The sequence below is a fragment of the Pan troglodytes genome, chromosome 22, assembly GCF_028858775.2.
Source record: "Pan troglodytes isolate AG18354 chromosome 22, NHGRI_mPanTro3-v2.0_pri, whole genome shotgun sequence".
In the NCBI taxonomy this organism is placed as follows: Eukaryota; Metazoa; Chordata; class Mammalia; order Primates; family Hominidae; genus Pan; species Pan troglodytes.
In genome coordinates this window covers 37973275-37987049 of record NC_072420.2, presented here as the reverse complement: position 1 = coordinate 37987049, position 13775 = coordinate 37973275, and the positions used below count along the sequence as shown (strand labels likewise).

Genomic DNA, 13775 nt, shown 5'->3' with positions numbered 1-13775 from the left:
CAAGTCAAGTGAATGTTGATGTATTTTACAAAGGCTTGCCCTATTCTTTGCAGTTATTAGCTTTACCCCATAACAGTGGTCCCCAACCTTTTTGGCACGAGGGACTGGTTTCATGGAAGACATTTTTTTCCATGGACAGGGCAGGAGAATGGGTTTGGAATGATTCAAGTGGATTACATTTATTGGGCACTTTACTTCTATTATTATTACATTGTAATAATATATAACGAAATAATTACACAACTCGCTATAATGTAGAATCAGTGGGAGCCCTGAGCTTGTTTTCCTGAAACTAGATGGTCCCATTCAGAGGTGACAGCGTGCTGGAAGTCCGCACCGCCCTCGCTCGCTCTCAGCGCCTCCTCTGCATGGGCTCCCACTTTGGCAGCACCTGAGGAGCCCTTCAGCCCACCGCTGCACTGTGGGAGCCCCTTTCTGGGCTGGCCAAGGCCGGAGCCCACTCCCTCAGCTTGCAGGGAGGTGTGGAGGGAGAGGCGTGAGCAGGAACCGGGGCTGCGTGCGGCGCCTGCGGGCCAGCTGGGGTTCTGTGTGGGTGTGGGCTTGGCAGGCCCCGCACTCGGAAGCAGCTGGCTGGCCCTGCTGGCCCCGGGCCAGCAGCTGCGGAGGGTGTACTGGGTCCCCCAGCAGTGCCAGCCCACCGGCGCTGCGCTCGATTTCTCGCCGGGCCTTAGCTGCCTTCCCGCGGGGCAGGCCTCGGGACTGCAACCCGCCATGCCTGAGCCTTCTCCCGCCTCCGTGGGTTCCTGTGTGGCCCAAGCCTCCCCGACGAGCACCGCCCCCTGCTCCACCGCGGCCAGTCCTATCGACCACCCAAGGCCTGAGGAGTGCGAGTGCATGGCGCGAGACTGGCAGGCAGCTCCAACTGCAGCCCCGGTGTGGGATCCACTGGGTGAAGCCAGCTAGGCTCCTGAGTCTGGTGGGGACGTGGAGAACCTTTATGTCTAGCTCAGGGATTGTAAATACACCAATCGGCACTCTGTATCTAGCTCAAGGTTTGTAAACACACCAATCAGCACCCTGTGTCTAGCCCAGGGTTTGTGAGTGCACCAATCGACACTCTGTATCTAGCTGCTCTGGTGGGGCCTTGAAGAACCTTTGTGTCCATACTCTGTATCTAACTAATCTGATGGGGACGTGGAGAACCTTTGTATCTAGCTCAGGGATTGTACACGCACCAGTCAGCCCCCTGTCAAAACAGGCCATTTGGCTCTACCCATCAGCAGGATGTGGGTGGGGCCAGATAAGAATAAAAGCAGGCTGCCCGCGCCAGCAGTGGCAACCCGCTCGGGTCCCTTTCCACACTGTGGAAACTTTGTTCTTTCGCTCTTTGCAATAAATCTTGATACTGCTCACTCTTTGGGTCCACACTGCTTTTATAAGCTGTAACACTCAGCACGAAGATCTGCAGCTTCACTCCTGAAGCCAGCGAGACCACGAGCCCACCAGGAGGAACGAGCTACTCCAGACGCGCTGCCTTAAGAGCTGTAACACTCACCGCGAAGGTCTGCAGCTTCACTCCTGAGCCAGCGAGACTACGAACCCACCAGAAGGAAGAAACTCCGAACACATCCAAACATCAGAAGGAACAAACTCCAGACGCGCCACCTTAAGAGCTGTAACACTCACCGCGAGGGTCTGCGGCTTCATTCTTGAAGTCAGTGAGACCAAGAACCCACCAATTCCGGACACACCATCTGGGGGTGGCAGAGACAGAGACAGATCATCAGGCACTAGATTCTCATAAGGAGCGTGCATCCTAGATCCCTCACACGTGCAGTTCACAATAGGGTTCATGCTCCTATGAGACTCTACGGCCGCGGCTGATCTGACAGGAGGCAGAGCTCAGGCGCTAACGCCAGCGATGGGGAGTGGCTGTAAATATAGATGAAGCTTTGCCGGCCCACCTGCTGCTCAGCTGCTCACCTCCTGCTGTGCCGCCGGTTCCTAACCAGTGGCAACTGTAGGGCGGATGAAAGGGGGGCGGGAGGGGTGGGGACTCCTGCCATTACACACGTTTGGAGGACTTGTTTTTGGCAAGTTCAGGCTACAGTTCTTATACTTTTTTAGTGGATTAAACTTTAGAATTTGGAATAACTTCAGTCCACAAACTCTCAGGACGTGCTGGCGCATTGTTGATGTGCTTCAAGAGGTTTACAGTCAGCACAGGGCAGGACCCCCATCGCAAACGACGCCCCACACTGGGACAGGCAAGGAGAAAGCAAACGCACAAACCAGAAAAGTGGACATGTGTTGCCACACGTTAGCTCTGAATTATTGCTAGGCTGTGAGAATGAAATGAAGGTAATAAATAAAATGTGTGGTTTCCACAAGCTTTCCTTCTCTTATTGCCTCTTAAATATTGAAACTGTTTGTGATGTAGTATTCGTTGATTTGCCTATTGACATAACTTAGATGTCTCCCCTATAAATGGTAAGAAGACTATTAGGAAACTGGTAAATTGACTTTGTATATGTAACTCAACTGAAAACAACTCCATCCTGGGTTGAGTTAGGAAAGCCAATTCATCTGTGTTTGGTTTAAGGTTATTTACTTTGGTTTCTGGGCTGGGCATGGTGGCTCATGCTTGTAATCCCAGCACTTTGGGAGGCTAAGGTGGGAAAATTGTTGAGCCCAGAAGTTAAAGACTAGCCTGGGCAGGCTGGGCGCTGTGGCTCACGCCAGTAATCCCAGCACTTTGGGAGGCTGAGGCAGGCGGATCATGAGGTCAGGAGATCAACACCATCCTGGCTAACACGGTGAAACCCCATCTCTACTAAAAATACAAAAAATCAGCCGGGCGTGGTAGCAGGTGCCTGTAGTCCCAGCTACTCAGGAGGCTGAGGCAGGAGAATGGTGTGAACCTGGGAGGTGGAGTTTGCAGTGAGCCGAGATCGTGCCACTGCACTATAGCCTGGGCAACAGAGCAAGACTCCATCTCAAAAAAAAAAAAAAAAATAGCCTGGGCAACATAGCAGAGCCCTGTTTCTACAAATAATAAAAAAATCAGACAACCATGATAGTGTACTCCTATAGTCCCAGCTGCTTGGGAGACTGAAGCAGGAGGATCACTTGAGCCCAGGAGGCTGAGGCTGCATTGAGCCTTGTTCATGCCAATGCACTCCAGCCTGGGTGACAGAAAGAGACCCTGTCTCAAAAATAATAGTAATAACAAAATAAAATAAAAAATAAATTGGTTTCTGGCTCTTGCAGTTGAAATAATGCTAATGCTGCTCTTGTCAATTTCCTTTCACTTTTTTTAAATTTAATAGGAAATATTTTTAACTTGAATAGTAAATACTTTCATTTACTGGCAAATAGTTTTGAAATAATGCATATCTGTGAGAAGAGCAAAAACCGAACATAAGGGCCAGGCGTGGAGGCTCATGCCTGTAATCCCAGCACTATGGGAGTTCAAAACCAGCCTGGCCAAGATGGTGAAATCCCATCTCTACTAAAAATACAAAAATTAGCTGGGTGTGGTGGCAGGCACCTGTAGTTCCAGCTACTTGGGAGGCTGAGGCAGGAGAATTGCTTGAACCTGGGAGGCGGAGGTTGCAGTGAGCCGAGATGGCTCTATTGCACACCAGCATGGATGACAGAGTGAGACTTCATCTCAAAAAAAAAAAAAAGAAAAAGAAAGAAAAGAAAAGAAAAAAAAGGAAACTTTATAGTATTAGCTTTTAGGTCTATGATCCATTTCAAGTTAATGTTTGTATATGGTGTCAAGTAACAGGCAAGGTTCATTTTTTCCCGTATGGATATCCAGTTGTTCCAGCACCAGTTGTTGAAAAGGCTTTCCTGTCCCTGTGGAATTGCCTTGGCACCTTTGCTGAAAGTCATATATGATTTTTGTTGACCATATGTATACGGTTTTATTTCTGGACTCCCTAATCTGTTCCATTGATCTGCTTATCTCTCTTTAAGCATCGATCCTTGTTGTTTTATGCTAGGTCTTAAAGTCAGGCAGTGTAAATCCTCCCGCTGTGCTCTACTTTTTCAAAATGTGTTGGCTGTTATAGGATCTTTGCATTATCATGCAAGTGTTTAAATTTTTAAACCAAAAACTGGGATTATAGAATGCAATTGCATTGAGGGAGAGATGGCATCTTGAGTCTTGTACTCCATAAACATGGAATGTTTCTTCTCCATTTATCAGACCTTCTTGTATTTTCTTTCAGCATAAACATGTTTTCAGTGACTGCCTAATATCTTGTTGATTTGAAGGTGTAATGTATCCGACCATGTCCATTTTGCCAATTAGATTGTTTCCACTTTTTCATTATTAATAATTTGCCGTGAATACCATGGTGTTTTTATTAGTCTGTCCTCATGCTGATAATAAAGACATACCTGAGACTGGGTAATTTATAAAGGAAAGAGGTTTAGTGGACTCACGGTTCTGCATGGCTTGGGAGGCCTCACAATCATGGCAGAAGACAAATGAAGAACAAAGTCATGTCTTACATGGCGGCAGGCAAGAGATCTTGTGTAGGGGAACTCCACTTTATAAAGCCATCAGATCTTGTGAGACTTATTCACTATCATGAGAACAGCACGGGAAAAACCTGCCCTCATGATTCAGTTACCTCCCACCGGGTCCCTTCCATGACACGTGGGGATTATTACAAGTCAAAGTGAGATTTGGGTGGGGACACAGAGCCAAACCATATCAGTGTTTAAAAATGTTTTTTTCTCAAATTTAGGATTACTTGATTGCTGGGAAATTTTTTTTCCAAATTTAGGATTAATCTTTACATAGATTCCCAGCAGTCAAATTACTGGGCCAAAGAATATAAACATTTTAAAGGCGTTGGTATATATTTCCAAATTTATTTCTACATGTGTTGTACCATTCACATTGCTATCATCAATGAATGAAATGCCTGTTTCACCACATAGCTGCCAATATTTAGTATTTTTTGCTAATTTAATCTGTGAAGTAGAAGATTTCTACTAGAATTTCTTTTATTTCAATTGAAGTGAAACATTTTCCCATATGTCTGCTAACTACTTGATTTCCTCTTTTGCAAACTGTTATTCATGTCCTGTGTCTTAGAGTTCTTATTATAGATGTGAATGTTATCCCCTCTGGTAGTCAAAATTCTAAGAATGACCCCCAATGACCTTCTTCTTTCTATAATCCCCTCCCTTTGAGTGAGGGTGGAAGCTGTGGATATGATGAAATATCACTCCCAAGATTATGTTACCTGGCATGGTTAATCTTCAAATAGGGAGATTTTCTAGGTGGGCCTAATCTAATATCATTAGCCTTTTAAATGCAGAAAATGTTCTCTGTCTGGCAGCAGAAAGGGCAAAGAGATTCAAAGCACAAGAAGGATTTGATGCACCATGGCTGGCTTTGATGATGGAGGGGCTCTGCCCACTGATCAGAGAGACGTCTTTAAAAGCTGAGAGTGGTCCCTGCTGACAGTCAGCGAGGGCACGTGACTGGAGTCCTACAACCACAAGGAACTGAATTCTGCCAGTCACCTCAATGAGCTTTCAAGTAGGTGCTTCCCAGAGCCTCCAGGTAATAGCCCAGCCAGGCAGACACCTTGATTTCAACCCTGTTTGACCCTGAGCAGAGAATCCAGTTGAACCCACAGAGCTGTGAGCTAATCAGTGGGTGTTGTTTCGCATCTCTACATTTATAGTTATTTATTACACGGCTGTAGAAAACTAACTCATCCTCTGTGGTCAAAATGTGAACTTCTCTTGTCATGTTTGTTGTATATATTTCCCAAAATGTTCTTTCCTTTTCTCTGGGGGGGCAGGGGGGACAGCGTTTCGCTCTTGTTGCCCAGGCTGGAATGCAATGGCGTGATCTCGACTCACCGCAGCCTCCACCTCCCGGGTTCAAGTGATTCTCCCCTCTCAGCCTCCCGAGTAGGTGGGGTTACAGGCATGCGCCACCACACCCGGCTAATTTTGTATTTTTGGTAGAGACAGGGTTTCTCCATGTTGGTCAGGCTGGTCTCAAACTCCCAACTTCAGGTGATCCACCTGCCTTGGCCTCCCAAAGTGCTGGGATTATAGGCATGAGCCACTGCACCCAGCAGTTCTTTCCTTCTTATTATGGGTTTCCCCACTGATGTATAGGAAAATTTTCTATATAATAAATTGACTTTTTTTCTTTTTTTTTTTTTTTTTTTTGAGACATGATCTTGCTTTGTGGCCCAGGCTGGGCCCAGGCCCAGTGATACGATCACGGTTCACTGCAGCCTCGACCTCCCCGACTCAAGTGATCCTCTGGCCTCAGCTTTCTGCGTAGCTGGGACTACAGGCACACGCCGCCATGCCTGGCTAATTTTTGTATTTTTTACATAGGGGTCTCACTATGTTGCCCAACTCCTGGGCTCAAGTGATCCTCCCACCTCAGCATCCCAAAGTGCTGGGATTACAGGCATGAGCCACTGCATCCAGCTGTGGCTATGTTTTTCCTTTGTGATGTTTCTTTTTTGTTTTGTTTGTTTTTTGTTTTTGTCTTTGTTTTGAGACTCAGTCTCGCACTGTCACCCGGGCTGGAGTGCACTGGCGCGATCTCGGCTCACTGCAACCTCCGCCTCCCGGGTTCAAGCAATTCTCCTACCTCAACCTCCCAAGTAGCTGGGATTACAGGCACATGCAGCCACGCCCAGCTAATTTTTGTATTTTCAGTAGAGATGGGGTTTCACCATCTTGGCCAGGCTGGTCTCAAACTCCTGACCTTGTGATCCGCCCGCCTCGGCCTCCCAAAGTGCTGGAATTACAGGCGTGAGCCACTGCACCTGGCCTCCTTTGTGATGTTTCTATCAGTCATGTAGAAAGTCTTCCTACCTCTACCCCACTGAAGTTTTAACAATTCCATTGTATTTCTCTTTTCTGTGTGGTTTAATTTTTAAAATTAAAATTTTTTAAAATTAGCTAAAACATTTACGTGGATACAGAGTCAAAATTCTATGACATAACATGCAGAGATGTCTTGCTTCTCTTCCTGTCTCCCTGCCCTATTCTGTCTTTTCCCCTTCGGTAATCATTTGATCTGGTCACCTACTGCTGCATCACAAACCACCTCAAAACTCAGTGGCTTAGGACAATGGCCACTGTATTATTTTTCACAATTCTACTGGTGGACTGTGGCTCAGCTGAGTGGTCCTTTTGCCGGTCTCACTTTGTGTCGTTCACGTGACTGCAGTTTTATGGCAGTGGAGTGGAAATCCCGAGATGGCTTCATGTGTATGTTGGGTCCGTGTGGACATGGCAGGAGGGCCATTCTTGGTGGCTACACCGGGGGAGCTGGGGTTTTCTCTCTCTCTCCCACCCCTTCTTTCTCCATATTGTTCAGGGCCTCTCCTCTTTGTGGTCCTTCAACAGTGTCTCCATCAGGGTCACTGGGCTCCTTACATCATACTCAGCCCTCCCAGCATGTAAAAGCAGAAGTTGCCAGGCCAGGCCTTTTCTTTTTTGAAATAGGGTCTTGCTCCGTCATCCAGGCTGGAATGTGGTGGTGTAATCATAGGTCACTGCAGCCTCAAACTCCTGGGCTCAAGCAATCCTCCCACCTCAGCCTCCTGAGTAGCTGGGATTACAGGCGCATGCCACTGTGACCAGCTAATTAAAAATTTTTTGTTGTTGTTGTTGTAGAGATAGGTCTCACTGGGTTGCCCATGCTGGTCTCAAAATCCTGACCTCAAGCGATCCTCCCACCTTGGCTCATAGTTTCGGGACTACAGGCACGAGCCACTGTGCCAGGCCTGTTGCCAGGCCTTTTTAAGATTTAGGTGCAGAGGCTGGGTGCGGTGGCTCATGCCTGTAATCCCAGCACTTTGGGAGGCTGAGGCAGGGGGATAACCTGAGGTTGGGAGTTCGAGACCAGCCCGGCCAACATGGGGAAACCCCATCTCTACTAAAAATACAAAAGCAGCAGAGCATGGTGGCGCATGCCTATAATCCTAGCCACTCGGGAGGCTGAGGCAAGAGAATTGCTTGAACCCGGGAGGTGGAGGTTGCGGTGAGCTGAGATCACGCCATTGCACTCCAGCCTGGGCAACAAGAGCAAAACTCTGTTAAAAAAAAAAAAAAAGATTTAGGTGCAGAACTCTCACTGCCTTCCACTGGCTAAAATGAGTCCCAGGTGCCACTCTCTGTATGACACGTCCTAGGCTCCTCCTCCTCCCCCTGCCCCCCACCGGTTCATCTCTTTTGAGATCTGTTCTGGCTATTCTCCCTTATTTATTATTCCAAATAAATTTTATAATCAACCTGCCTAGCTCCATAAATAAATTAATATTTTTGTTAGTGTTAATTTAAATATATAAATTAAGCAGAGGAGACTTAACATTTTTATGATGTTACACTTTCCTATCCAAGATAATGGTATGTTTGCCTTCTGTTCAAATCTACTGTGACGTCTCATGCAAGACTTTAGTAGTTTTTCTCATATAAGTGTTCCATACTTTTCATTAAGTCTGTGCCTTAACTTGTTTCATTATTTCCTGAACTCTTTAATCTAACTAGGTCTTTTCTTCTCTCTCTTCCTTTTTTTTTTTTTTTTTGATATATGCTGTTATGGTAAAATCTAAATGAATTTTTCTTCTAAATAGCATTTAGTGTAATATCATTTACTGAGTAATCCCCTGTTCTTTATAGATTTGCAATGCCTCTTTTATCATTTATTGAAATTTCATAAACAACTTGAATATATACAATAAAAAATAAATAGGCCGGGCGTGGTGGCTCACACCTGTAATCCCAGCACTTTGGGAGGATGAGGCGGGCAGATCATCACAAGGTCAGAAGATAGAGACTATCCTGGCTAACACGGTGAAACCCCGTCTGTACTAAAAATACAAAAAATTAGCCGGGCGTGGTGGCTGCGCCTGTAGTCCCAGCTACTCGGGAGGCTGAGGCAGGAGAATCCCTTGAACCCGGGAGGCTGAGGTTGCAGTGAGCCGAGATCGTGCCACTGCACTCCAGCCTGGGTGACAGAGTGAGACTCCGTCTCAAAAATAAATAAATAAATAAATAAATAAATAATCCTATACATAATATGTTGGGATCTGTTCTGAATGACCTGTCCTATCCAATTGCTCTTATGTCAGGATGATGCTCTTTTAATTCTTACAGTTATACTATATTTTATGCCTAGTAAAAACCTTTCTCCTACAATTAGCTCTTTAAAGAGATGTCATTTCAAAATACTTATTTTTTTCAGAAGAATTTTAACAGAATTTCATTGAATTTCCTCATGAAAATTTTTATTAGGATATTGAGAGTAATTAGCTCTAAAAATTAATTGTATACAACTGGACATTTTAAAATAGATTTTCTATTCAGAAATACTGTAAATCTCTATTTTGCCATATTTCACATTTCTTAATTCAGCCTTATAGCTTTTCTCATGTAACTAAAACATAGATCACATTCAAATTACTCCAAATATTTTATATTTTGATTGCTATTGAGAATACAGTCTGTATCTTCATTTTATTTTCTAACTGGTTGTTGCTGTTAAATCGTAATGCCTATTGATTTTTGTATACGTAGGCTGTTTCAAAATTTACAGGCATACATATAGATGACCAAAAAAGTACCAGTCTTCATTTCTCTATAAATTAACCCAGTTTAGCTCCCCAGTAACCATTTCTGCTGAGGACAGGGGAGAAGAAAATCAGTCTCATTATTCAGTTGGAACCCAGCAGATAGCCAGTGTTTCAGAATTCTCTTTTCACATCCTCAGTCTCCTTCTTACCTTTCCCCAAAAGCATTCTACTTGGGATGGAGAGAGGCATATGGTTCAAAAATACCATGTCCCTTGCCTATCTGCCAACGTCCCAGCTGGAGTGTCTCAAAATCCCATCTCTGCACAGGCAACAGCACACTAGAGGGACCGCTAGAAAGAGCCGGGACTCCCCCCTGGCTGACTCAGGCCATACCTCTAACTTTTGGGTTATTTTAATCATTTGATTCTTCTCTCTCGAGCTCCAAGTTTCCTGTCATGTTTTCTATTGCCCTGCGCATTTCTAACCCCAACTGGGACGTTGACTCCAAGCATGAAATACAGCTGGATCCCACCCCAGGAGCTACTTCTGCTCTTCTCATTCTATTCCCCTTCCTCTAGACCAAACCATGTTTCAGATCTTTGGCAAAGTGCTCTTCAACACACATTTTTTGCTTCAGGGTATAAACTTGATGGAGAGAGAGTTGAGGGGCACCTGCTGGGAATGACAAGGAATTTTAAAAATACTTCAGCTTAATATTTCAAAAATATTATCCTACTTTGTAAATTTATCTTCTCTTCTTTTGTTATGGAACTCAAGTGTATACAAAGGCAGAGTGAATGAGTGAATAAAACCTTTCCTCCTCCTCCTCCTGTACCCCTTCCCTCTTCCTCCATTTCCTCCCCTCCTTCTCCGCCCCTCCCCATCCTACTTTCTCCCCTCCCCCCTCCTCCTTCTCCACCCCTCCTCATCCTCCTCTTTCTCCCCTCCCCCTCCTCCTCCTTCTCCCTCTTCCTCCTCCTAGAGTTATTTAGAAGCAAATCCCAGATAGCATATCATTTCACTCTGACCAAATTTCCAAACTTTTTCCAATAATTTTTCAGAGGATTCTTTTTTTACCTGTATCCCATAGGTTTTGGTGTGAAGCATTCATACTTTGTTATTTTTAGTCTAGTATCATATTTTTACTTGTTTCTTGACAAATAAGAAACAAATATTGTATTTTAATCACATTTTAATAAAAAATTTATATAAAATATAAAATTTATATATAAATTTTATTTTTATAAAATTCATTAAACATTTGTATATAAATTTTTATGTATGTTTATATTTTGAAATTCTATTTTATTTTCTAATTTTATTTATTTTATTTTATTTTAATTAATTTTTTTTTGAGATGGAATCTCACTCTGTCACCCAGGCTGGAGTACAGTGACGTGATCTCAGCTCACTACAACCTCTGCCTCCCAGGTTCAAGTGATCCTCTAGCCTCAGCTTCCCAGGGACCTGGGATTACAGGCCTGTGCCACCACGCCTGGCTAATTTTTGTATTTTTAGTACCGATGAGGTTTCACCATTTTGGCTAGGCTAATGTCGAACTCCTGACCTCAGATGATCCACACTCCTTGGCCTCCCAAAGTGCTGGGATTACAGGTGTGAGCCACCACACCTGGCTAATTTATCTTTAATTTAAATTTTATTTTAAAATTTTATTTTTCTTTATTTATATATAAATTTCATATATTATTTGTTTATAAAAAACAAAGATTGTATTTTTATTTGTTTGTTTACAAAGAATGCTTTACATTTTGTTATTTGAGAAAGTGTGTCTTAACTGCCAAGTGGTTGTGGTAGTTAAGGTATCCAGGACATCCTTAATCAAACTTGTACATAATCAACATTGAGATGTTCTTAGTGGCCATACATGCAATTGTCTCAGTCCATTCATGCTGTTATAACAAAATACCACAGAGTGGGTAATTTCTAAACAATAGAAGTTCATTTCTCATAGTTCCGAAGGCTGGGAAGTTTAAGAACAAGGTACCAGCACGTTGTGTCTGGTTCCACTCTGCTTCCAAGATGGCGCCTTGAATGCTGAGTCCTCCAGAAGGGACAAATGCCATGTCCTCTCTTGGCAGAAGGGACAGAAGGGCAAAAGGACTAGCTAGCTCCCTTCCATTCCTTTTATAGGGCACTAATCCCATCTATGAGGATGGTGTTCTGGGTTGAATTGTTTCCCTGCCAAATTAAGGTCCTAGCCCTTGGTACTTCAGAATGTGACGGTATTTGGAAGTAGGGTCTTTACAAAGGTAATCAAGTTAAAAGGGGGTCATTAGTGGACCTTAATACAAGATGACTGGTGTATTTAGAAAAAGGGCAAGTTTGGAGTCAGACATTGATACAGAAAGAACATCACGTGAACATGAAGATACATTTTATTTTATTTTTTGAGACAGGGTCTTGCTCTGTCGCCCAGGCCAGAGTGCAGTGACATGATCTTGGCTCACTGCAACCTCTGCCTCCCAGGCTCAAGCGATCCTCCCACCTCAGCTTCCCAACTAGCTGGGACTACAGGCATGCGTCACCACATCCAGCTAATTTTTATATTTTTGTAGAAATGGGGGGGTTTCGCCATGTTGCCCAGGCTAGTCTCGAACTCCTGGGCTCAAGGGATCCTCCTGCCTTGACCTCCCAAAGTGCTGGGATTACAGGTGTGAGCCACTGTGCCCAGCCATGAAGACACATTTTTTAAAGATAGAGTGAGGAGACATAAGAGGGCCACCTAAAAGCCAAGGAGAGAGAACTGGAACAGATTCTTTCCTCACCGTCCTCAGAAGAACAACCCTGCTGACATCTTGATTTTGAACTTGCAGCCTCCAGAAGAGTGAAAGAATAAATTTCTGTTGTTCGAAGCCACCCAGTTTGTGGTACTTCGTTGTGGCAGCCCTAGCAAACTAAAGCATTATACTATTCTGCAATAGTTTTAATATTCTATCTTCACCATCAGTTGATACAATGACCCCCCATTCCTTTCTTTAAGATTGCCTTTGACTATGACATTGCACCTCTGCTGGATTTTCCCATTTGATTGGCAGTCTTTTGTCCAGTCTTTTGATTAAGATCATGAGCCCCCCATTGTTATGCACCCAGGCGTTTGTTGTGTGCATGTATGTAGCGCATTGATCAGCAATTGCCTATATGAACTCTGGAGTCAGAATTGGTGGCTGCCACTTAGTTGCTATATGACCTTGGGCAAGTACATTAATCTTTCTGTGCCTGTCTTCCCTTTTGTAAGGTGAGGAAATAGTAATTTTTCCTGTATCATAAGATTGTCTTGAGGGTTATTATGAGGGTTATTATGAAACTAGCATAACTGGATTGTTGAGGTTAGGTTGCCAGAAGGCAGAATACGAGATGGAGATTTAACATGCAGGAAGTTTATTGGGGAGATGCTCTCGGGATCAACAGGCGCACAGGGTTTGGGTGTAGGAAGCAGGATTCAATGCGGAGCGTAGTGGTTTAAAATATGTCCTCAAATTCTTTGACCCTCCCTTCCAAAGGTAGAGCTAAATTCCCCTTCCCAAATGGAATTAGTGGGATTTAGTGACTGTCTTCTAATGAAGAGAAGAAAAGTAGATGTCCTTCAGATACTTGGCCTCACAGGGCATTGCAGCTCCCTAATTGCACTCTCTCTTGATTGACTGGTCTGGGAGAAGCTAGCTGCCATACTGTGAGGCTTCTCAAGCAGCCTGTGGAGTGGAAGTGAGTGCTCCCAACCTCAGCCATGTGAGGGAGCCATCTTGGAACTGGATCTTCCAGCCCACAACAGGCCTTCAGACAACTGCAAGAATCTGACACCTTGATCCAGGAACACCCAGGGAAGCTGCTCTGAGTTCCCAACTCGCAGACATAATGAGACGTTTGTTATTTAAAGCTACTACAGATTGGGGTAATTTGCTACACATCAGTATTTAACTAATACTGGGAGTTTTGAATATGGAATGGTCCTTCAGAGTTGTCCTAAACTGGCACAACGGAGAGGCCTGTATATCCTAAATGGATTAATTGTCAAGTGTGGGCTGCCCCCTAGAAGGGGGAATGACCTTGGGCAAGGCAGTTTTCTTCATTAAAGGCAAGCTTTGAAGAGTGACTTAGCTGAAAACTGTTGAGACCAATACTCCTAGCAGCTCAGGGAACATGTCCTCCAGTCCTGCAGGAAGAGTCTGTGCAGAGAATCATAGCACCCACTTAAAGATGTTTAGTGGGACCTCT

The 13775-nt window shown here is 44.4% G+C and overlaps 1 long non-coding RNA gene across 1 annotated transcript in view; it reads right to left on the bottom strand.

Moving 5' to 3' along the window:
• LOC112206651 (uncharacterized) overlaps nucleotides 1-13775 on the bottom strand; it is a 28434-nt gene that overhangs the window by 12110 nt on the left and 2549 nt on the right. Inside the window, exon 2 of the long non-coding RNA XR_010154525.1 lies at nucleotides 1648-1715. This is a non-coding gene — a long non-coding RNA (uncharacterized LOC112206651). The remainder of the gene's footprint in view (nucleotides 1-1647; nucleotides 1716-13775) is intronic.